This window comes from Ambystoma mexicanum, chromosome 8 (assembly GCF_040938575.1).
Source record: "Ambystoma mexicanum isolate Mex_15411 chromosome 8, UKY_AmexF1_1, whole genome shotgun sequence".
In the NCBI taxonomy this organism is placed as follows: Eukaryota; Metazoa; Chordata; class Amphibia; order Caudata; family Ambystomatidae; genus Ambystoma; species Ambystoma mexicanum.
The window spans coordinates 473,551,191-473,573,945 of NC_090929.1; the positions used below are offsets into that span (position 1 = coordinate 473,551,191).

Genomic DNA, 22,755 nt, shown 5'->3' on the forward strand with positions numbered 1-22,755 from the left:
TGTCCAGATAGAACTTAAGGGCTCTTCTAACGTCCAGGCAGTGCAGAACCCTTTCGGCCTCTGAGGTCGGGTCTGGGAAGAAGACAGGTCATGAACAGCAGGGAGCAATTCACTGTGTTCCTCAGCTTGCAAAGCGCCCGATGGATCAGAGGAAGGGGCGGAAAAGCATAGGCCTTCATGTTGTGCCATGGAATCTCAAGAGCATCCCCCAGACTCCGAGCCCGTTCCTGGAGGCATACAGTGAAGGCTTCCTGTTTGTAGACATTGCAAAGTGGTTCACTTCTGGAGTGACCCAACAGCGAAAAATATCCGAGAGGATCTCAGTGTTCAGTTCCCACTCGTAGCTGACAATTGCTCCTCGGCTGAGGGCATCTGCAGTGACATTCAGCTGGCCCAGGATGTGTACCATCCAGATACCATTCCCAGGCTGGGGCCCAGGCCCATTCCCAAATCTGAAGGCAAGATCGACAAGAGGACACCTGGTAACCCCCGCTTGTTGATATAGAACATGGACACCGCATTGTCTGTGCGGACACAGATCACCTTTGTTGACAATGCCTGGTTTGAACGCTTTCAGAGCCAGGATTATCGCCAAGAGCTCCATATAATTTATATGAAGCCGTCTGTCCTGTGCCAACCAAAGATCAAAAAACCTGAAGATAATCCAGCGTTGCACCCCAATCCAGAAGGGAGGAATCTGTTGTGAAAGTCAAAAGTGGGCCTGGGTCCTAGAAGGGAGCGCCCACCGACAGACTGCCGAGAGACGACCAACGCAAGAGGTCCGTCATCATGAAAGGTGGAACCAGTATCTTTTTGGAATCTGGGTCCACTGCTTGAAGTCATGAGCTCCGAAGAGCCATCTGTGTCCGCCTCATCTTGAGAAGAGGAAGAGCCAGCACGCACTATGCTATGAAGCCCAGAAGCCTCTGGAACCTCCAGGCCGACATGCTCTCCGACTGTATAAACACCTGACACGTGGCCAACAGATCCGCCATTCTGTCCCCAGTCAGGTACACTCTGCAATCGATCGTGTTCCAACGAAAACCCAGGAAGATCAAGTCCTGAGAGACCGTCATGGATGATTTCCGCCAGTTCACCGACAGCCCAAGGTGGAACAGGAGCTGGAGGAGAGACTGAAGGTTGCTCGAGGCTTTCAGTGCACAAGGAATGTGCAGCAGCTAATCGTCCAAATACGGATACACATGGATGCCCTGTAGCCGAAGACAAGCTTTGATGATCGAAAACTTCGTAAAGACATGCAGTGCCGAGCTGAGACCAAATGGGAGCACACGAAACTGGAAATGCTCCTCCCCCATGGAAAGCCGTAGGCATTTCTGATGCGGGCTCCAAATGAGGATATGCATATAAGAATCCTGAAGGTCCACCACACGCTGAGCCAGTCGTCCTTCTGTAGAGAGGACTTTATCTGACAGGGGGTGACCATCTTGAATTTCTCTTGGGGCAGAGAAAGGTTGAACTGGGAAAGGTCTAAGATGGTGTCTTGGCCAGCCTGGTTGGGTTTGGCCACTAAACAGACGGGAGTAGAAGCGCTCCCCTAGGGGAACAGGTTCCACTGCCTTGAGATCCAGAAGCTTCTGGACTTCGGCTCTGAGGGAGGGTGTCCCAGACTGCTGGAAGGGAGAATTGGAGGGTGGGGTGGGGGAAGGGGCAAGCGGAAGCCCGCCCGAACAACAGACAAGACCCACCGATCCTCAGTGATGGTCTGCCACGCCTCCCAATGAGACGCATTGCGCCCTCCCACTGGGGTCTCGTGCGAGCGCCGAAAAACCTAATTTAGCGGGTTTCTCAGTGGCGAGACCCCCAGATCCTGAGGAGGCAGAGGGCCGAGAGAAAAATCGGCCTCGCTGCCAACGGGAGTTTCCAGCTGGAGGATCGACTTATGTGTCTTTCCATCCAGAAACTCCCGAAAACCAGAGGAGGACCGAGGCTGTTCTCTGAGCCCTGAAAGGAGGTTTCACCAGAACAGACAGGGACTTTGCTGTCTGGGTGCTGTCCTTAGTCTTAGTCAGCTCTACATCCGTTGACGAATGGAACAGTTCTTTGCCATCAAAGGGCAGGTCCAGAACTTTATTCTGAACTTCCTTGGAAAACTTTGTGGCATGAAGCCAAACCTGACGAGAGGTGTCCACGCCAAGCATGAAGCCCCGAGCCGAGGTGTCGACATGATGCACCGCAGCCTCAAGCATGTCCTGCGCCAGGACTCTGGCATCTGACAAGCCAGCCTTAAAATTGTCCAGCTTGTCCGCAGGAATGAACTCCTCAAATTCTGACAGACCTTTCCACATTTTCATATTCGCCCCCGCTAATATGAGCTCTGCGTTTGCCTGGCACAACTGCAGGACCGAATTAGCAAAGATCTTCCTCCCCAAAGAGTCAAGCAGCTTGTCCTCTTTGGCCAGAACCTGAGCCACTGCTGTAGACGACGCTGAAGCCAGTCTGGATTGTAGCGTGGCGGCCACCACCACTGTGGAGAAAGGGAGCAGGCAAGACGTTAAGGCTACTTCCTCCAAAGTATGAAGCCTATAACGAGCGTCAATCTTTTTGTTAACGTACAGTCCAGATGTGTGGCTTATCCCAGACCTTGCAGACCTCGGCCAAAACGTCCTTCTGGATGAACAAGCCGGTGCGCTCCTGGGGAGACGAGGTGAACACCCCAGAAAGCACCCCTTCTTGCGGAGTAGGTGCCTCAGGTACTGGAACATCCAGAAGAGCCATCATGTCCAGTACCAGGAAGAGTCCAAAATGGCTGCCGTAGTTCGCGCGGGTCCGGGCGCCATGGAACACCCTAACAGAGTGGGGCTGGTCATCGCCATCCTGATCCCCTTGCGTGTCATCCAACGTGTCCGGATCGACCAGCGTCACATCTGGCTCTGCCGAAGACTTGTGTATTGGAGACAAGGGAGGAAGGTCTGGATGTGGGCCAACAGGTAGAAGTGGAACAGCTGCCGGAGCAACCAGTGCTATGAATGGAACCGTCAGCACAGGATTCGGCCCACCTTAAAAAGACCTCTGAAATACTGTTTCATGAGGTCAGAGTGCATGAGCTTCGGAAATCTTCCAAAAAAGGAATCCTACGCCGAAGGCTTAGACACTGGGAGGGGCAGAGGCCTCTCATGAGAGCAGTAGCTCCAGGGGCGCAAGGGAGAGGCATGCCAAGAAGTGCCCTCTCCAGCCGGATTAACATAGATCAATGGCGTAGATGCCGCAGGAAGCGAGACCGTGTGCGGCAAAGGCATCCAAGCGTTCCAGTCAAACTGGACAAAACGGTGCACAAGGAAAACTATGTTCACCTGAAAAAATGCTCCCAACACCGATGGCGTAGGTGTAGGGGAAGAGTCCAAAATGGCTGCCGTAGTTCACGCGGGAGCAGGCGCCATTTTGTCGGCGCCTGAGAAGCCCAGCGTCACATGTGTGAGTGAGGCAGGGGTCTCCACAGACGGGTCAGGGGTCTTTGCTGAGGTTCCTTGTGTCAAGGCTAAAGTAGAGTCAGTACTGTGTGGCCTGGGATGTTTCTGAGACATACTATCAGCCAAATTAGCCTTTAAAAGAGGAACCTCGGCCAGGCCGGTAACAGAGGAATTACAGTCAGCGACCTCACTGTGTGCCCTCTCGACAGAACCGGTATCACCACCAGGGTGGGAACGATGAGGAATCCACCTCACCGACAAGACCTTAACAGGCTTCTCTGTTCCGTCGGTCACCATAGCCTCAGAGAGAGGAACCTCGGACCAGAGTCCGGTAAAAGCTCCCTCATGAGGGGCCTTGAACCTTGGTTCGGTACAGAAAGCCTCTACCGAGGCCTCAGGGCACACCCCGGTGTCTGTATGGGAAGCTCCAGACAAGGAGACCTCGAAGCAAGCTCCGGTACCCCCAGCATCAGTATAATAGCCGTTGAATAGCCCCCACAGGAGGGGCCTCGGATTGCAATCCGGTGTAGGCAGGCCCCTCACAGAGGCCCTCAGAGAAAACTCTGGTACCTTTTTTAGGCATGAAAGGCACCTCAGGGGACCCCCAGTAACAGAGCTTTTGAAGCCCCTCCCGGACAGGGAAGACCACGGGAAGCAGTCCCCTGGTCAGGGTGCCCTAATAACTAAAGTAAAGAATTTACCGGGCGTCTCTTCTTCTCGTCGATGAAACTCTGAAAATGCGGAGAGGTACGCGCTGAAACACCTCCCACCGCTCCAGACGACATTGAAGTGCCTGGACCGAAATGGAATCGCAGTAGAAGCACGAGTCCCACCGGTGATCCGGACCCAAGCACTCTAAACAAAGATGATGGGGATTCACCCTAGTAAAGCATCCCTCGCAAGAAGAACTAGAAGGAAAATCTGACCCGAACTGGCATAGACGAACTACAACTCGACCGCTAAACCAGAGCAGGAGTGAAGAACACTGGAAAGAAAAAAAAAATCTTCCGAAGATGCAAATGCGTCCAGTCCCAAACATGCGGAGAAAAGGACTGATGGGCGATGCGCTGGGCGGAGCTAAGGAAGGCGGGGTTACGGCCACGTGCTGTTCCCCGTGTAAAAAGAGAGTAAGGACACATTTTTTACAAAGTGCTCCGGTCCCGTCCCACAGGACAGTGGAATGTCCCATAAGTATGGAGGAAAGGGGACGGGACGTAGGAGTGTGATGGTACCCTACACTTCACATTCTCCTGGTCTGTGTGCTTCCATGAAGTCTTGCCCCTGCTCTCTTTAACAAAAGCATCTGAGAATATACCTTCACCTCCTCAGGTGTCCTTCAGTACAATCTTCGTCGAGGCCCTCTTGTCCTCCATGTCTGTGCATATATCTACTGGTTCCAATGTGGGCACTCCCGCTATCGTCATGAGCTCTGGACAATCGTCCCCTTGAGCAAGCTATTGCTGTCTTCTCCCTCGGACGTCTGGTGAGATCCCTCAGTCTGTTAACATACTTGCTGTGTGAGGTGCACAGATCGTCTGCCAGTCATGCCTGCTCTTCTGAGCCACCTTCATCTCCCTGGGCATGTGTCAAACTCCCATGACACTAGTTTGTCTGTCCCCAGCCCCGTGGACTGTGTTCGGTAATGCTCCCCACTCTTGTCCCCGCTGTATTTGTCCTCGTTCTCAGATCCTGTGTCCATGTTCCTACAAAAATCATCGGCAAACCGTAGTCTCCTTGATGTCAAGTCTGTGTTTGGTTTCATGCTAAGGTCGATGTCTACGAAATCATTTTTGCTGCCTCCAGCCCAGGCCCCTAGGCCTGTTCCACTCCCCTCTGTCGTGCTCCTGCCTTGCGAGTTTGTGCTGTCTGGTTCTGTTAGTCTGTTCTCCTCCAGTCTACTCCTGTCCCGATCCACTGCTGCCTGTGTCTTCACCACCCTTATTGCTTGCTCGTCCTCCCTGCGTGCTCGTTCTCTCGCCAATCTAGCCAACTGCGACTTCCTCTGCTAACTTGCGTTTTTGCTCTGTGATCTGTCTCTCCGCCTTCTCCAGTTCTCTCCCTTTTCTCCCTTTCCGCCCTTTTCCTTTCCTTCATATCCTCTCTATTCTTTCTTCCTGCTCCCTTTACAAGTGCTCTTTCTCTTCTTCGTTCCCAGTCTTCCCACTCCAGTTTCTCCCCTCTTCTTCTCTCTGTCTTCACACTCTGATCTCACTGTCCTCCTCCAGCCTATCCTCCTCCTCCATCCGTTCTGCCCAGTTAGTCGTGTCACTGTCCCTCTTCAGGCTTTCTATTGCCTCAGTCACCCCTACTGCCTCTCCATCTGTCTTCCCTTGAAGTTTTTAGAGTACCTGCACTGCTATCCATTAGTTTGTGCTTATGCCCTCAAACTCCTCCTTCGTGGGCTGCTGCACCTCACTGCTCGCCCCTACATCACTAGCTGGCTGTCCTGCACCTTTCTGCTTATCCTCTTTAGTGTATTGTGGTGCCCTATATGTCGAATTTGAGTACCCCTCTGCTGCCCTTAGTTCTCTCATTTGATACATTCCCTGTTCATCATCTGTCATCAGATACTACACTAGGAGGGGTAGAGGGAGGTGCTGAGGGATGGGTCCCTTGGTCCTTCACCTCCTGCTGGCTTAGCATCCACTGATGCCTCACGGCATCCCCCTCTCCCTCCTGAAACATGCGCCACAACTCTGATATGGCCATGCGTTTGGTCAATTTCTTCCCTTTAGAGGCACCCTGTATGTGTGTCAATAGCGATTGCTGCATGTCTTTGAAGAAACTTCCACACGGTGGCCATGGTTTGTTAAATTTACCTTCTGTACTTTTGGACCATTCTATGCTATATTTGCAAATGTTTTCCTTATAAGGCGGAAGTGTCTTACACAAATGCTGATGGGGAGTAGTCGTCCCACTATTACCTTGATACATTTCAATACCCTTTGCCCGACCTCAAGTCAAGGGTTTCGATAATTCGCTGTTCAGGGAAAAAAGTCACAATGCAACGATAATACTTTCCAGTTTCTACAAGCCCCTCCGGCTCAACAACTTTTCAGGCGTGCTCCGCAACCGCCCCTCCTTCACAATTGTTGCCTCCTCAAGCACACAACAACAATCCTGCGCATGCGCCTTCTGCGCACCATCACTGGTTCACCTCGTCTGCCAATCCCAAGTTCCCAATACTAGCTCCACACCTTTTCAAATTCTGTGTCCTATATACAAACCTAAGGGTGACGTCACCAAGCTACCAAAACAATATAGGTAAATGAAATATTGCGCGCACACTAATAACCGGTTACTCCCAACCCCACACAAAACCCCACAGCAGTCTTCTCGCTCTCCAGGCAGCGTATACCACTATTCTCTTGCGACCACACTGCACCCTTTGCGTCGCCTAACATGTGAAACTCCTCTCTCCAGGAGACTTAACCAGTTGACTCGCCGTCCACAATCTAGGCTAGCTCCCTTGTTAACCCTCATGGGGATACCATCATCTATGACCCGAGCTAAAATGCCCAGCCCACAGGAATACCTGATTTACATATCTTTTGTCACCCAAGTCTTTAAGTTAATAGTCAATAGTATAGGTAATTCACCTGAACCTTTTACCTCCAAGACCGAATATGCCCTCAACATAGAAGAGGGACTTCTACCTTCACTCCCATCCCTACTCACTATAAAAATACTAATCGATACTTCACCACTACTAGACAACACTTCACCAAGACCCAACAATACTAAACAATACTCCACAATAATCATTACCCTCCCTCACACCCAGAGTTGCTGTCGTACTGGATCAAAACTTACATTCCATGCTATCCTGGCAATGCTCGGCTGCCGGCTCCCCATCAAGGTGCTTGCCTCCCAATACTCGTCTGCCTGGACAACTCCCCGATCTCAGGCAGGATTATTTCCAAGGGGCCCCTGACGTTCTTAAAACAGGCACATGTTTTCCAGTCTCTCGAAATATGCAAGGGTCCCGCAGTAATCAACTTGGTGCCGGGCTGGCGCAGCCAACCATCCTCTGGCTACCAACTTGTTGGAGGGAACAAAGCTTTCACAGGAAGCTATGCCGCGTTTACACACACTGAACATTGACACTTAGTGTCAGTATAATGTAGGGCTGTAATTTAGCATTGCTAAATAGAGTCACAAGGTTTTGCCACATTTTATTCAAATACGAAGTTAAAAAACTAAAATAAGAAAATACAGATTCAATATGATATCCAAGGTGCATATATGCAAACCGATTTACAAAACAAATTATGATGTCACCTGTCTTTTACTATTCCAAGACAGTTTATGTTTAATGTGCGGTTAATGGCACACTTGAAAAGCCAATTAACAATAGTAAATATGAAATAGCTCTCTCTGTTCTGTGGCCTGGTGTAATTTTGAAACATCTATGCGGTTCCTATAGTTTCCATGCAATCTATATTCTCCGTACATTAGGCACACTTAGCTCGGTCAGGTCCCATGTCATTTGCATATAAGCATCTGCAAGCTTTATTCAAGATCTCATGCTTCTTGCATTTTCTGCGTTCAGCCAAAGACAAAAATAATTAGAGAGAGAGAGAGAGAGAGAGAGACAGAGAGACAGAGATACAGAGAGATACTGGTCTACTTGTGACAAAGCTCAGAATTTCTTAGAGTCTTTATTGGAGACAGCCAAAAGAAATGTTTCCCACGCTGCATTCTCCAACTGAGTTTTCCTGGTTTCCACTGACCTTTTGCAGGTTGCCCTTGCCCTGATGATATCTCCCGCTAGTACTATCCTGGTTATATACAGCCCCCTTCAATGTGCTCTTTGTAGTCATGCATGTGTCATCAAACCAGCTAATTGGGTTTCCTATGCCGGTTTTGAAGTCCCAGTGAAATAGATCTGTCGGGGACCGCCAAAGTTTTATAGAGGCGAGTATAATTTGGTTTGACTCAGTATCATGACCAAGAATACTTGTGATATGATCTAAATTTGTGTTCACCGCACTGTGTTGCACCAATTTCGGGTCGCACTTTGCCCATCTTACCCTACGTTTGGATTAATTTCGCATAAATCTAGTTGTGGGTGAGCAACAGCGGGAGACTTGAGATGGTCCTGTTTTAAGACCAGCTTCAGAGGAAAATGATCACTGGCAATTTCGTCTATCACCGCAAATTCCACAATTAGATGCCAGTGTTAGACATGCACACAAAAATAATCAATTGTTGAGATGCCATGGAAGCGTGAAAATGTGATCTTGCTCGGTAGATCCGAGTGTACACGTCCATTCAGGGAGCAGAATCCCCATTCCATGAACCACGTGTTTAACGGTAAGCCCCTTGAACACATCCTATCATTCGACAACTGCGGGCGGGCAAACCCATATACAAAATCTTCTCCCACATCTGACAGGTCTATGGCGGCCCCGTTACTTAATTTCATGTTAAAGTCCCCATCCAAAACCAAAACCATATGCTCACTCACCAAGTTCAGAAGCGTGGACTCAAACCGATCTATTACCCCTAGCCGATTTCTTTCTGAGGCATGTGGGCTATTGTCAATATTAACCAATTGCAGTTTGTAGCCCCGCTCAGGTGTCACTACATGTTGGAGAGCGAAAATGTTCAGTTCCTGTACCTCAATGTGACAATTTAATGGAGGATTTAATCAGGATTGCCATTCTACCATAACAACGGCCTCTGTTCTTACGTGCTAGAGTTGACAATGAAACCTATCCGTCCAAGCACACGTGTGCCATGGCCTAAGTTTCCTGCAGAAGAATGTTATACGTCATCATATGTGACACTACATCCCTCCTTTGTGTTCCAGCTAAGAAAGGCAACCACACGCTCAGGGCTGTACTTGGGCTGTGTCATACTGCAATGGTCAACCTCCCTCCAGGTACCACAAGTTTGCAAATCCGAGCACCAATCCCAAGCAATTTCAAATTATTTCCTAAGGGTTCGATAGTCAGTCCAATTCCTTGAAGCCTGCCAAGGTATGATTATTGCTCCCATCCTATTCTGCCGATTGTGCACGGGGGCTATTGGGGGCACATGCTGCATATTCCTCTGTCCTCTGGGTCATCAGATGTGCCCTAGTTACTGAGCTTGAGACTCTGCCACCTATGGTGGTCGTGCTATTTATAGAGACCGCTTCTTTCAATTCTAAGACATCGTTCTTCATCCCCCTAATTAAATATTAAATCATACAGGATGGTCAGGGAGACATTAAGAGAGTCTTTCAGTGATACAATACCAGTGAGGATGGCAGCTAATTTACTGTCCAACCGTTCAAGAGTTGCTGGATACTGTAGAGTCATCACCACGTCCAGCAAATGGATGGGGTGAATCTGTACCCTCAGTACACCCTTCTACTAAACGTTGTCTAAAACAGCCAGAGTCCAACACAGCCGTGTCGACAGGTGTGATGTTCCCAACCCCACTGGGTTGTAATGCTACGAGGTGAACTAAGTTGGCTGATATTAAGGCAAGATTGGAGTAGTGATATGCCCTCCAGCTCGCTTGCATGGGAGGATGCGACTTCAATTGCCCTTTCTGTGCACAGGATTCGTGCCTCGATTTTCCCTGACATTTCTTTTAGGTATTCGTTTAGGGTAGTTTGGTGGGAAATTTGGGCCCCCTGCGACTTGGGTCCAATCTGATTTGCTCTTTTTAGTTTTATTTACAGCCATTATTCTGGCTTCGCGTTTGGTCATGATGTAGCACTAATTGTGCCAACTGCAAATGGCACAAGTGAAAATAATGCAAGGATGCCAGTAAAGCAGGTGTGCAAAAAAAGTGCAAAGCGTGCAAAATGTGCAGTCAATATACCTCTTCTTTTGGCCCATACGTAAGTTAATCTATTACTATGGGTAGCAAATTTCCCAGCACTTGTCTGCACTTATACTGCACTTGCCACCAGCTGGCCCTTACTATTTATCTTGTTTTTTACTAATCACTTTGTACTGCACTTTCCCCTCTCCCTTTCCCCCTTGCACTTTTTCCCGTCCCCTCTACCCATGCACTTGTGCGATCTGAATGACACCTGGCATAGTAGGATCGTTTGTCTGTCTCCTCTTGTTCCCCCCTCCCTGCCTCGTCGCGCCTTGAAACACTTGTGTATAGGCGCGTTACAAATGCCATATCATATCACCAGTGTACAAATGGTATATGCAAAAAAAAAATGGTATGTCCAAAAATATGTCAATTAATCAAACCCACCTACAATAATTGGTGGTGGCTTATGCCTACCTCTCTACCCACGGCAGACCCATTATGCCCCCTAAGCAGTTGTGCCGTGTTGAAATGGTAGTTAAAGATACTAAATTGACAGACCCATTGCCAGGTAATTACACTCAAATACACTCAAAATAAATACAAAAACAGATAAAATGTTGCTACTAAAAACTTGCACCAAAATTTGGCCAATCAGTACATAAAAATATATATTCAGAAAACCATTTTAAAAGCACATAAAATGGCAACCACTAAGGAAGAAGTCAGTAATGCATTTAAGTGTTGCTTCGGCTCTTGTTAGAGACAACCTATGAAATTAGGTCAGTATGATGAGAAATGTTCCCCTTGGCATCATCAGTGAAATTGTTAATGAAAGTCTTCTGGTCGCGATGCAGTGTGTTGTGTCCTTTTAAGTTCTGCGGCATATGATCAGTCAATTCGCACAAACTATATGGAGAGAGAAGCTGAACCCCAAGTATGGCGCACAGGGCACGCAGACTGGCTCAGGGGGCTGCCTTAGTCCAGTCCCTCCCCAACCCGCCTGGCCACCCTACAAACCCTTGCAGCAGAATGGTCAAATGCAAGAATGCACGGGTATTCCAGATGGATAACTATTATGGGTTAGAAATGTTCCTCAGCTATCTCTCAAATGATCAAGTCTGGCCGCAGAGTTCAAAATCTGGGTGCTGCCACTCGCTGTGTTCTTGTGCACAGACAGCCAAAGACAGGTCTTAAATCGATGGTATGGCAGTGTCGAGAGAAACCAAGGAAAACCAGATGCTTACATTGGCCACTTCACAGTAACATGGGAGTTTGACCAAGTTAGGAACTGTAGATCGTGCGGGTCTTCTCTTTGGCTGTGTGTTTTGTGGGGGGAGATGGTCTAGCCTGTAAATGCCTGGCCCCTGGTCCACCACACCCAAGTGGGGCCTGAATCCTTCCCCCTCACTCAAACCACATGGTAGGGTTTACATTTATGTTTGGCTTGTCCCTACTTCCTGGGGGACGACAGCAGCACAGGCCGTGCTGCACTTACCAGTGAAGTCTTGACAGTGTTGCAGCGACACAGTGAGTAATAAAAGTTGGCTCTCCCGTCTCCGGCAGATCACTACTGCGCCGGGCTTAGCGCGTGTGGGAAGATTTTAAACTGGTGCAAGCTGCTGATTCGAACAAGCTCCACCTCCTCCAATAGAGCTGAAAGAAAGGCTCTGCTCCAGACAGGGAACACGGCAGACCACTCCTGCCCCACTATGACATGCATTACTCACCGTAATTGCATTTCTGATGATTGTATCGGCTTGGATTTACAAGCTGCCCATATAGTCTGACATCTAGAGGTAATCTTAGAGTATTGCATCTTTTTTTCGAAGATCAAAAGGGACGTCGACATGGGCGTGACTAACACTATCCCCAACTTGACGTGTAGTGTACCCCAAATCCCTCACGCGTTGAGGTCCCACTGGTTGTTTTTTTCTGCCATGAGGGAGCCTTATAGTCTGCGTGAGTACAGAAGAGAGAAGGTGTAAGAAGTATATGTTCTTTTTACTACAAGAGAGGAGGAAGGGTGAGTGCATGTGAATCTAAGCAGATACAATCATCAGAAATGCGATTACGGTGAGTAATGCAGGTCTTCTGATGCTTGTGGAACTGCTTAGAATCACATGCTGTGCACAGACTAGCGAGCAGTACCCAGAGATGATGGAGGTATGTGTGAAGGAACAGTAGCAAAGAGATGTCTAAGCACTGCTTGTCCCACGCGAGAATCAGACCTAGAGTGGGTATCTAGGCAGTAGTGTTGTGTAAAGGTGTGTACAGAACTCCAGGTTGCTGCTTTGCAAATGGAATCAAGAGGAACATTTGCAATAAATGCTATGGTAGCTCCTGTGCCCCGAGTTGAGTGAGCTCTAGACATGAAGGGTAGATCTCTCTTGGTAAGAGTGTAGCACAGTGTGATGCAGTTTACGATCCACTTGGAAAGAGCTGACTTAGAGACAGGGTCCCCTGCTCTTCCAGCTGCCACTGAAACGAAGAACTGGTTCGTCTCTTAGTGGCTTTGTCTTTTCCAGATAGTAAATAAATGCTCTTCTCATATCTAGTGTGTGGAGGCTCCTTACTGCCACGTTAGTGGGGTTTTGGAAAAAGGTGGGTAGTTCTATATACTGGTTCACATGGAACTTTGAGATAAATGTGGGCGCAAAGCGTGGGTGTGTGCGCAAAACCACTTTGTCTTTGTGAATTGTGAGGAAAGAGTCCTGAACTGAAATGGCCTACAGTTCACCAACTCTCCTTATAGAGGTGATTGCCACCAGAAAGGCGGTCATCTAGGTGAGTGCCTTAAGGCTAGCCTTGTGCAATGGCTCAAAGGGAGGTCCCATCAGTTTGGTAAGAACAACATTCAGGTCCCATCTCGGGAGCAGGGTTGGAGATAGGTGATAAAGTCTCTTTACCCCCCCCATAAAGGTTTTAATCACAGGAACCACTAAACCTTGCTCTGGGACGTGGTGTATGTTGAAAGAGCGGCTAAGTGGACCTTTAGAGAATTGAAAACCTGAATCTAACAGGTGAGTCAGGTACAGGACGATGACTTTAGGTGAGCAATGTAGCAATGTCTGGTGGTAGGTTTCTGTGCCTTTCTGAGTATGCCCATGCATCTCAGAGGGAGTTGAAGGTGCCCAAAGTCTATGACTTCAGGAGCCAGGCTGATAAATTGAGTGTTTGGCGGCATGGATGTATTGTCTCTGCCTGATCTTGAGACAGCATGTGTATGGCAGCTTCCGGGGAGGGGAGACTTGACATTGCCATGAGATGGGAGAACCAAGGCTGGCGGGCCCACGTAGGGGCCACCGTGATCATCGTGACTGGATCCTGGTGCATCTTGTGCACTATTCTGTTGAGAAAGGGAATCGGGCAGGAAAAGCATAGACAATTCTCCCGGACCATGTTATTCAGAGACCGTTCCCCTTGGAGCGGTTCTGTGGGTATCTGGAGGTGTAATCTGGGCATTTTCCAGAGTGGCGAAGAGGCAGATCTCTGGGAATCCCCATCCTGCAAAGACGTTGAGTAAAATGTCCTCCTGTAGCTGCCACTCATGCTCTACAGGTAGGGGGAAGTCCCTGCTGAGTACATCTGCAAGAAGATTGAGTTCCGCTGGAGCATGTTGTGAAAGGAGGAACTTGTGTGAGTTCCCACTTCCAGATGTTCTGGGACAGTCTGGACAGCCCTAGAGACCGAGTGCCCCCTTGTTTGTTCAGGTAGTGCATGTCCGTGGTACTGTCTGTGAGGACTAGAATGGTCTACCCCTGGAGGGGTGATTGGAAAGCATTCAGGGCCTTGAACACTGCTAACAGTTCCAACAGCTTGATGTGATTGGACGCTACTGCTGGGGACCACACGCTTGCACTGTCAGTTGAAGGAAGTGAGCCCCCACCCAGACAGAGATGAGTCTGTGAAGAGAGTGACTTCTACTGCGGGGGTGGTGAAGGTCGTCCCCTGCAAAAGGTTTTCCCTTGACCACCACTGCAGAGACTGAACAAGGGCTGCCGAGACAACCACTAGATCGTCCCAATGGCCGCTTGCCGGAAACCATTGGCTCGAGAGCCACTCTTGCATGGGGTGCATGCACAGACGCCTGTGAGGAACCAGGTAGTTGCAGGAAGCCATCATTCCCTTCAGTTGCATGGCCTTGTGTACGGTCACCTGGTGGCTGGCTACATAGTGAGGGATCGGGAACAGCATGTTTTGAACCCTCTTGTTGGAGGGCAAGACAAGCCAGTCTTCTGTGTGAATTAAGGCCCCAGAAACTGTTTGGGGCTGAGGCAATGCTGAAGGGGAGAACCTTGATCCGATAGTGGGTGTCCTCTATAATGAACCAGAAGTACTTTCTGTGCGCTGGCAACATTGAAATATGAAAATATGCATCTTTCATGTCCAATGTGGCCATGTAATCTCCCTGCTGCAGCAGGTGGATTACCTCCTGGAGTGTTGTCATTCTGAACTTTTGATGTTTGACATACTTGTTCGCAGAGCGCTGGTCGAAAGAGCACATGGAGAGATCCTTTTTTGGTACAAGGAAGTACACTAAATAAATACTGTTTCGCTGGAGAAGAGGGACGACTTTGATGGCACCCTTTTCCAGCAGGACCCGAACTTCTTCCAGCAGAATGCGCAGGTGTCCTGGTGACTGGCAGCGGCTTCTCGGTGGATGGTAGCGAGGTGGTCACAGAAACTCAATAAAATACCTGTGGGCAACTGTTAGGGAGAATTCTCAGAAATGTGCCAATTCGTCTCTACCTTAGAGACCCCCCCAGCTCTTTTGCTGGACTCTAGGACTTTAATGTTTTGCCTGGAGAGAATGAGACCCATTTTTTTCCCCACTCTCTCATGTATTTTAATGTGATTTTGAACTCTGTTTCTTTTGGTTGTGTAGTCTGACAAACTCCATAGGCATATTTTGCATTGTGTCACACAGGGTTCCATGTGTTAATTTTCCCTGCAAAAATATTGCGATACAAAAATATTGCCATATTTTTCCAGTGATATTGACCCAGGGACCCTGCGGGGGACACCCCTGCAACACCTGCATTATTTTAAAATGTGCGGGGGACACCCCCACAACACCTGCTCCCACAAAATATCCCCCCCAGAAAATATTGCCTATGGCGAGACAAACGGCCATACGTACGCCAATATTTTTGGTGGGGATATTTTGTAGGGACACCTCACTCACACAGCACCATCAGTGCAGTGACACAGGGAAGTCTTTCAGATTTCCCAAAGATTTAAATACCCTCTCTTGGATAAACTACTGTTTCCAATAGCAGTGAAGTGAAGTGAAATCGAGTTTACTTACATTTGTAACTTTCTAGACCCAGCACACACTATTTTACAATAGGGTGCTGGAGGGGTTACTTGGTATCCCCCTTTGTCTAGCTTCTCATGTAACATTTTTATGTTACCCTTTTATCGATGAATGGCTGGTGGCAGTGGTTTACTTTTAACTACTGTCATGTGCATTTACCGTGGGCTGCGTTTGCAGCTGCAGTAAAGCACCCAAGGGTACCATTTTTATCAAAATGGCCCGGTCTTCTTTTTTCGCCATTTCTTTGTGGAAAGGTCCTTCTTGAAAGATTTACTCTGTGTGCCAAACCAGGTTTGGTCCCTTTGTTCGTTTTGTCTTTGGCGGGATTGAGTGAAGTCCGCCTTTGGCTTCAGGTTGTCGGGAGGGGGCAGGATGCTAGGGAGGTTCCCGAAACTCCCTGTGCTTAGTCTCCTAGGAGACAGGAATGCACTCTTTGATTGGCCACCTGGCTGTCCGGTAAGGTGACTTGACAGGCTGGAATGAATGGTAGAAACCTGCATAAATGGGGAGGCATTTTGGCTTGGAAGGCAGAGTCGACCACTAGACGAAGGAATCCGAAGAAGATGCCTGCTGCAACTCCTGGACCGTTGGTTTGCCCGATGAAGCCCTGCTGCTGTGCTGAAATCCAAATTCGTATCGACAGAAAAGCCCTTGCAGGGACGACTTCTCCCTTCGAGTTGGTTGGACCAATCAACTCCAAAGTAAGCCAACTGGACATCCTCTCGGAGCTGGTTGAAATTCCACTGCAGTTGCTGTTGGAATCGAATAGCCAGTGAGAGGAACACCAGATCGGAGCTCCAGGAAGATCCTCCGGACTACCAGGAAGCAAGACTGACCGAGCCTGAGCCACTACAACAGAGTGCTGGACCCCAATTTAGACAGCCAGGAACCGCTGTGTTGCTAATTGGTGTAGACGCGAGGAGCTGAAACACAGAAGTCCCTCTTGTTTGAAGATTGCCTGTTGCGGTCGGTGACCGTCCCATTGCAGTGCATGAGTCCCCAGATGTCCTTCCTCTTGTCCCCCCGACTGAGGCACAGGAACACCAGGATCTGCAGAGATGCACAGGAACTGAAGTCATGTACTGTACAGTCTAAGAGAACTCATCTCTTGTTGTGTAACTGCACTTGCTCTCGGTCGGTGAGACCGGTTGTGGTTGCTCTGTAGAGTTGCTGATAGCTTCTTTACTTCACAAGTCTAAACAGCTTGTGGCCCTGCTTTGAATTCTTCTTTTCTACAAAGACTTCTAAAACATTGTGCAAGACTTACTTACCTGCAAGAAGTGCTTCAACTCACCTAGACGTTTGCCCAATTGACTTTGGCCTGGCCTGGCCTGGCTCCCTGAATATCTCTTGTTCCCTCTGACTCTGTGTTTAGCCCTCCTTCCAGGAAGGGGTTAACTTATTTTGCATTGGGGGTTACCGAAAGTACTTAGCTGCTTCAGAATATTTGATAGATCTCTTGTTTTATCCTAATAATCTGTTTCTTTGACATTCTCCTAAGTATTGCCCTAAATGCAAGTGATATATTTATGTCCACAGTGTCCTAACTATTGAAGTCACCTGAGGGTGTAGGAAGTGTCTGTGTGCCATCCCAAATGGGTGTTTACTGATTTAGAGGAACTAGAGTGGGTATTTTGGAGTGTATTTGTGTGTTCTATTATACTGCCCCTTCTGAAGAAGGCTTATTCTAACCAACTGTTAAATTAATAATTGTTCAATCAAGAAACCTTGTGTGCAAGAGTTTATTTGAATACTTGTCACTGTTAATCTCTGTGCAACTCCCCTACAGCTCACATTGACCCCTCTTGAGATAAGCCTGGCTGCTCAACACGCTACCAACCTGTGTAGAACAGGCTTATACCAAAGGTTGGGTTCCTATTGACAGGAGGTCAGGGTTGTTGTAGTGCACCCAGAGGGTACTGCATACAATCTTACCTAACAGCAACAGTCTTTAGTATCCACTGATCTGAAGTGATCCACTCCCAGGCGTGGATGAATGAAGAGAGGCGACCCCCGACAAGGGAATCGTGGGAGGGGACCCGTACCAGCGAGTCACTTTGAGATGGAGGCCGGGAAGCCTCTGGGAGTAGAGTTTCAGCCTCTACCCTTGCCCCTACGAGAGCCTCTTTGCTGGTACTGGTAGTTTCCAGAGGAGCCTTGACCGGAGGAACAGGGGGTACCCCCGCCCCCGAACCCACAACCCAAATTGACCTTTGTGTGAGTGGGAGAAGCACTGGCCATGAAAGGACCGGCGGGTGTTAAGAGCCGCCACGCTGGTGGAAAGGTTTGCCCATAATCTGGCTAAGTGACTTCTGAGTTTCGTGCTCCTTTTTTGCTGTTTCTGGGGCATCGTCAATCGCTTTCCCAGACAGGTGGGATTCCTCCACAGGTTTGTTAATTAGGGAGACTTGTGTCTCGGGTTCAAACCCAGAGTACTTTAACCAGGCATGCCTTTTGAGTAGGGATCCCTGGGCATGGATGCGTCTAGCGGTTTTAGCCAAGTCCAGAGTGTTCTTGAGGATATTCTAGGTCACTTGTCTGCCGTCTGCCACGACCACCAGCAGCTGTGATCGGGTAGGCTCTGGAACCTCCTGAAGACTATCCTGTACTAGGCCCCACTGAAAATCACAGTAGCTCGCCAGGAGGGTGGTGTTATTGGCGATTCTTGTGGAGTAGGCCACAGAGGCGGTGACCCGCTTAACCAGAGCGTAAAGATTCTTGCAGTCCTTGTCTGGAGGGGATTCTGCTGAGGACACTGGTACCCCTGCCCTTTTCTGAGTGGTCATAACAAACAGGGAGTCCAGTGTGGCATGACCTCTGATGTAGAGGGGGCTCGGTCAAAATTCTTCCACCCGGGGGTTGACTGACCGGGTAAGAGACAGGGACAGCAAAGAAGGGGACAGGTGCCTTTTAACAGAAGGTAATAATGGGATGGCTTGGCTAATCGGAGCCTTTTCCTTGAGGATATGTCCTCAGCGAAGTCAGAGTCTGGTGCCGCTTCGTGTGTAGCAATTTTGAAATGGTCGGCTGCCCTTTTTAAAAAGGGAGTTGAACAGCATTTGATCGTCAACTGGCGACAAATCGTTCTGTAGAGGAGTAGTAGGGTGATCTAGACAGATGACGTTTGGGTCAGTATTATGTGGCGGCGTGTGCCACAAGCCCTGGTCCTTCGCCTGATCCCAGTCTGGGTCTTGCTAGGCTGGGTACTGAACATAAAGGTTAAAACCTTCATAAGGAACATCCTGGGTCGCGTCATCGAGGACATCCCCAAAGATATCATCTTGGTGTCCATGTGGTTCCTCCAAAGAGGAAAGCTGGGCACCAGGGGAGGGAAGTTTCTGAAATTTAGAGCGGAGGGGGCAAGAGTCCACTTCCCCAGGTCTCTTCAGGGCTCCATCATACTGGTTTGAAAAGTTGATAAACTCTGCCATCTTAGCCACACATGGGACTCTTCCATGTCCATTCTGAGGAAGCTGGATGGTCAGGAGGTGGAAAAGGCTGACTAGATGGAGATGAATCATACTCTAAGGTCGTAGAAAGAGGCTCGGGCCTCAGAATAGCCAGCTTGGGGAGAGGGCGTTCTCTCGTAGTCCCTGGCCAGCAAAAGGGTATCTGAAAGCTTCTCGCAAAGCTTCGGAAGCAGTATTGACAGCGTAGAGGGATTTGGTGCGCCTGGAGGCGCTGCCGGCGACACCACTAAGTCCTTCTGGACGGCAGGTTGATGAGTGGATTTTTTAAGAGGAACACCCATTCCAGAGGGAGTTTTATGCCCGTCCACATGCCGCGAGTGTGGTTGTGAAGAGGGCACCGAGCCGCGAGGTTCGGAAGGTACTGGCGAAATTTTCGGCGGCCCTATGGGTGTTGCAGACCTCTTAGACAACCCCGTCAATGAGGACTTTGGGGTTGTGTGCTAAAGTACACATGGTGCGTGGGTGCCCTTGTTGCCGGGGTGTGACTTCCCCATAACAGTACCGGGGACGGGCACTTGGGAGAGCGAAGACTCTGCAGAAAGGTCAATGGCTTCAGAATCGGAACCATGGCTGCCGACGGATTCCTCATCTTAGCCGCAGGCGGGGGAAAGGCTTTGCCCACCTTTTAGTCCACCTGTCTTTCAGCGTCTTCGACTTACAGTCCACAAGCACTCGTCGTGGTCACGAGGAAGACACTTATTGAATCAGCGATGGGTGTCTTTCCAGGAAAATTTGCTGTTACAAGACGGACAGAATTTAAAAAGGAGTCCTCTCCGTAGAGGAGGCTAGAGGCAGCCAGACTGAAAAGACAAAGAGGGGTGAAGCAAATGCAGTCTCAGAGAGAAGAAAGGAAAACGGGCCCCATTCTCCCTACCGTAAAGGACAGGCCTGAGGGCCGAGCGCTTAGAGACTACTGTAACATTGTGTAGTGCCTTATGGTCGCTTAGAGACTACTGTGACATTGCGTAGTGCCTTATGGTCGCTTAGAGACCACTGTAACATTGTGTAGTGCCTTATGGTCGCTTAGAGACCACTGCAACATTGTGTAGTGCCTTATGGTCGCTTAGAGACCACTGTAACATTGTGTAGTGCCTTATGGTCGCGTAGAGACCACTGTGACCACTTGTGTTGTGCCTTATGGTCGCTTAGAGACTACTGTGACATTGTGTAGTGCCTTATGGTCGCTTAGAGACTACTGTAACATTGTGTAGTGCCTTATGGTCGCTTAGAGACCACTGTAACATTGTGTTGTGCCTTATGGTCGCTTAGAGACTACTGTGACATTGTGTAGTGCCTTATGGTCGCTTAGAGACTACTGTGACATTGTGTAATGCCTTATGGTCGCCTAGAGTACACTGCGTATTAGTACTGGGTATCAGCACTGTGCACCAGCATTTCTCCGATTCTCTGCGCTAGTACCCTCACTGCAGCACCATTATGTACTAACATTGCGCACTAGCTTCTCTCTGACGATTTTGTGCGTCAGTTCCCTCTAAACTCAGACATAATAACCTGGACCTTCCTCATTATGTTCCCATTCTGCCTGGTCCCCCATGACACCCCTTGTACAGGGTCACACTTTTGCTTACACCCCAACGGCCTCAGCAGACTAGCCTGCCCCAGACATTATCCCATACCCTGCCCCACCCCCTTCCTACCCAACATCAAACCCTTCCAGCCTACCTCCTCCATTGACTCTCATCGCATAGCAGACACCCCCAGCCCCCAAGAAGCATCACAAACTACTCCCATCGGCCAACCCACTATCACGAACCTCACTACCAGCAGATCCTATCCCTGCTCAGGATTATCGAGATTCACCCGACTCAGATCCAGAACACACACACCCGCATCCTTCCCCAATCTAGGCAACAAACAAAACATAACCTTAACCAAATCTGCCCCTCACTGCACACGCCCTACACTTCCGACAGACCAGATATCACACGGCCTGATCGCACCCTCCCCCCGCACCCACACCAAAAAATCATGCATCACCACCGAAACCATTAAAGGTGCACTCATCAATGCGAGATCTATAGTCGCCCATGCCTTAGACATTGCCGACATTATTACCGTCAATGATCTCGACTTCATAGCTATTACAGAGACCTGGCTCCACCCAGCATCTGGCCCCTCTCTATCACTTGCTATACCCAATGACTATACCATCTACCGTGCAGACAGACAAACGGCTAAAGGTGGTGGAGTAGCCGTTATTGCAAAAAGTTCCATCAACATTAGACACATACAAAACCAATCACTGACATCAGCGGAATTACTCACCCTCAAACTATCCACAACGCACACAAGCACTATCACCATCCACCTCATCTACAGACCGCCAGGCCCCATACTATCCTTTAATGACGACATAGCCCTTCTACTCTCTAACAATATCAAACCTAACTCTCGACTACTCATCCTAGGAGACTTTAATCTAGGTCTCAATGATGAGAAAGATGACAAAGCTCACACTATCGCCAACACTATTTCAGAATTAGGACTCACCCACCATATCGCACAACCCACACATAACAAAGGCCGCATCCTTGACTGGATAGCTGACCTCAATTGCAACACTACCATCCTCTCCAACACTCCATGCGCCTGGACCGATCACCACCTTATTACCTTCACCATCAACAAAGGCACTCAAACACCAGGGCCCTCCTCCAATGCCCCACCCACACTCACAAGAAACAACAAAAATATCACACTAGAGAAACTCCTCCCGCTACTCCAACCCATCATCGACTTCTCACCCACCATGACCAACCCTACTGAATTAGTAGATTTATACAACACAACTATCCTTAAGGCCATAAATACCATAGCACCACTCAAGCTTCGGAAAGCCAAACCACGAGCACACCTCAATTCCTGGTTCACCCCCAAACTAAAAACACTCCGCAAAGCCAAAAGACAAGCTGAATTAGCATGGAAACAGTCACCATCCACTATTAATAAGACATCCTACGCACTAGCATCGAACATCTATAAATCAGCCATCATCCAGTCTAAAAAAAACATGTACAATGAAAGAATCAGCAACGCCAAATCTAATACCAAAGAGCTCTTCAATATCCTGAGAGAACTCGAATCACCCTCCCCCATTCCAGACACTTGCAACAAAGACATCCACTGGTGCACGAACATCCAGGAAGCACTCCTAGGCAAAATTGCCACGCTACAAGCCAAAATCCTGACAAGAAAGCCTCACCCTCTCCGATAAACATCACCCCCTCTACACACACCCACGCCACCCCCACACCACCCCCCAAAATGATGACAATAACCTCTTTGAGTTTTCCACCATAACCATTAAAGAGGTTGAAGAAATAATCTACTCTCTTAAACCGTCCAAATGCCAAGGCGACACTTGCCCAGCCCCTATCATTAAAGATGCTGCCAAACAACTTGCTCCCTTCATCACCTCCCTCATCAATGCATCTTTCACCTCCAACATAGTGCCCAACAACCTCAAGGACTCCTGGGTTCTTCCTTTACTTAAGAAGCCCACCCTTGACCCTAATGTCCCCACCAACTACAGACCCATAACGACTGTACCCTTCCTACTAAAAATCCTCGACAGAGCTGCCTATCTCCAGATACAGAACCACCTCGAGAAAAATAACTTACTAGGACTCAGACAATCAGGATTCCGCCCCAAACACGGCACTGAGACCGCCCTGATTGACCTTAAGACACAGATGGACAACATTAAAGACAATGGTAAACTAGCCCTCCTTCTCCTCCTTGACTTATCGGCCGC

General features: G+C 49.0%; 1 protein-coding gene across 1 annotated transcript in view; it reads right to left on the bottom strand.

The window, feature by feature from the left end:
• The window catches only part of UBE2J2 (ubiquitin conjugating enzyme E2 J2), a 283,129-nt gene that overhangs the window by 75,834 nt on the left and 184,540 nt on the right, over nucleotides 1-22,755 (bottom strand). The window lies entirely within an intron of this gene.